We start from the raw sequence: 3,061 nt of genomic DNA on the forward strand, positions 1-3,061 counted from the left end.
GACATTTGTCTTGACAGAGGACTACTTTTTGGGTTTTGGTTTAGGCTATTTATAGAAATTTGAGATTTGTTACTTCCTTCTTGATCTTATATATTTTCTTAATCGTTCTAAATTCAATCAAAGACATGATCCCTGATGCGACACATATTTGCTGCTGTTGATTCAATGTAAAGCTATTTATCACCCAATGCTTTTAGGTGGAGCTGGGCATCAATATCTTGCTACTATGTGACGTGATCACGTTGATTCTTAAATGGTCTCTTCAGTGTGATTGTACCTTTTTTTTTATAAATAAGTGTGATTGTACTTTGTTAATGCTATGTTACCTGAACTAAGTATCTTGACCTTTGGGAAGAATTTATAGTTTGATTTATACATGGGATAATGTTCTAGTTTGAGGAGAAAAGAAGGATGCCAATGGATGCACTTTAGAGAGGGTAAAATAATTTATGGAGAAGCAACTTAGATTCAACTCAGTTCATTCCGGATTTGTACTAGCTATTTTGTTTTCCCAAGTGTTGTTGTGTTATATGTGATTGTTCGGTATTCTTATTATTTTGTTTGTTGTTATGTTGCTTGCAGGTACAAGAAGAGGCATTCAAACATCCCTGCACATGTGTCACCCTGTTTCCGTGTCAAGGAAGGAGACCACGTTATCATTGGTCAATGCAGGTCAGTTGCTCTTGGAGCACTTTGGTTGATATTGTGTTATTTGTGTATATTTCTAACAGATCTCAGTGTTTAACTTGATCATATTTCCCTGATTATTATCCAGGCCTATCTCAAAGACAGTGAGGTTCAATGTGTTGAAGGTGATTCCAGCTGGAGCTGCTGCTGGTGGAAAGAAGCCTTTTGCCGGAATTTAACGTGTTTTTTGGATAGATATTGTGATGTAGCTAGGATCTATCACAGGGCTTGGAAATTAGTATTGTTTGCAGACCCTTGAATTTTGATACTTGAAGCATTTTCATGATTACTGAATACTATGTTTCTTTTGTTAAAATCATATTGGGAAATTGTAGTACAAACATCTTTATGGTATCAAATGTTTTGTCTTAGGACCTCCCGTAAGTTTTGGCAATATAGTTGCAATGACTCCCTTTCAATTATATTAGCGTTAGCATATAACTTTATACCACTAGCAAGGAAAACAGGTACTACAAACATATACAAGACAATTATTATAATTAAAAAAAAAAAAATTCACCTCATTTGCGTCACTCATTAAATAAACAAGTGACGCAAATACAACAGTTTTGTATTGTCTACTCAGTTATTTGCGTCACTCCTATATAAACAAGTGACGCAAATAACAAAAAAATGCATATATTGGAAGAGTCATTTGCGTCGCTTGTTTATGAAGGAGCGACGCAAATAACAAAAAAAGTTTATCCAAAGAGTCATTTGCGTCGCTTGTTTATAAAGGGGCGACGCAAATGACTAAAAATAAGTTTATCAGAAAAGTCATTTGCGTCGCTCTTTTATAAAGGAGTGACGCAAATGACAAAAAATAAGTTTATAAAAAATTCATTTGCGTCGCTTGTTTATAAAGGAGCGACGCAAATGACAAAAAATAAGTTTATAAAAAAAGTCATTTGCGTCGCTTGTTTATAAAGGAGCGACGCAAATGACTCTTATTTGCGTCGCCCCTAGGAGCGACGCAAATGACTTAAAAGTCATTTGCGTCGCGAGCAGTTGCGTCGCTCATAGAAGCGACGCAAATACACTATAAATGAGCGACGCAAATAAGCCTTTTTCTACTAGTGCGAATATAACAACAACAGTGCAAAATAAACCCTAACTTAAGCATTACCAAAAATTATTGACTTCTCCATCCATATGTAAAATAACCACTCAAAACTCTCACTAATTCACTTACCAATCCACTAAAAACACTTCAAACTTCACAAAAAAATTGCAGAGACACCATGAAAAATACGTCTTGATTTACCTCCGAATATTAGAACATCTCCAGATTCTGAAATAATTTTTCACCCTCCATTTCTGCACATATAGAAATTAAAGCACCGCACAATCGAAGAAGCACTAAAATTCAACCCAAAAAATGAAAATAAATAGAACAATCTGGCCTACTTACCTTAAAACAATCTGGCCTCCATAACTAAACTTAAATTACATCAATCTTCAAAATCACCGTAGGATGGCTTCTCTTAACTCAAACTTACATCGATAACCAGACCCAAAACCCCAGTGTCCCCCCACCCCCCCTCCTCTCCCCCCCATTCACATGAACATGATATACCAATGAAGAATCCCCAGTACACCAACTTTATCACCTCCAAAAACTTTTCTCCCAACTAACTTGTCAATGGCATATCAAACAACACCATTAATGAAAATCCTAATCAACTTCAATATTTGAATCTCTTCAACCACTTTAGTCACTAAGATTGTATCAAAAAGCAGTCAATTCACCATTAAAAAGTACAGCTGAGATATAAATAACCCAGGCTACTTAAAAGGCTGAGAACCCCACTTACGTTCTTATGAACACTATAATAACACTATCAATGATCTCATCTTTTTACCTATTTATATTGTGACATTAACAACTAAAGCACTGTAAATGAAACATAAGATCAACTCAACCGCTCTATCAAGTATCCATAAAAAATCACAATAAATCCCGTCAAGAAAAGGAGATTTGTCCTGCTGCATATCAAAGTTAAAACCACTTCCTCACAAAATTCTCCTTAACCATTCCCAAGTGCGCAACCCATGAACCATATTTCCAAAAACATCTTGCACTCTCATTAGTCTCTAAGTCCCTACAATTAAAAGGGGGGGAAAAAAACCCTTTTAAGCAACTTAGAATGATTTTTTATCTCCTTCCAACTGTCAATCACATCAGTAGCATATTTTTTATCATAGAAAGCCTTCTCTTTGAAGAATAAGCTCCTCTAATTTTATTTTATTTTTCCGACAGTTTTATTTTCCCAAAACAGCTATCACTGTCATTAAAATCTCACTTTTCAGGCCCTTGATTCCCTAAAGAACCTTTTGTACCAGCTTATTCTCATATAAGTTCATTTCCAACCCT

At 35.3% G+C, this 3,061-nt stretch overlaps 1 long non-coding RNA gene across 1 annotated transcript; it reads left to right on the plus strand.

Moving 5' to 3' along the window:
* The first annotated feature begins 580 nt into the window (after window positions 1-580).
* LOC145631164 (uncharacterized) lies at window positions 581-1,063 on the plus strand. The gene is made up of 2 exons (XR_014112359.1): window positions 581-672; window positions 776-1,063. It is a non-coding gene; the product is annotated as an uncharacterized LOC145631164 (long non-coding RNA).
* The last annotated feature ends 1,998 nt before the right edge of the window (window positions 1,064-3,061 follow it).

Source organism: Chenopodium album, chromosome 5, assembly GCF_948465745.1.
Source record: "Chenopodium album chromosome 5, dcCheAlbu1.1, whole genome shotgun sequence".
In the NCBI taxonomy this organism is placed as follows: domain Eukaryota; kingdom Viridiplantae; phylum Streptophyta; class Magnoliopsida; order Caryophyllales; family Amaranthaceae; genus Chenopodium; species Chenopodium album.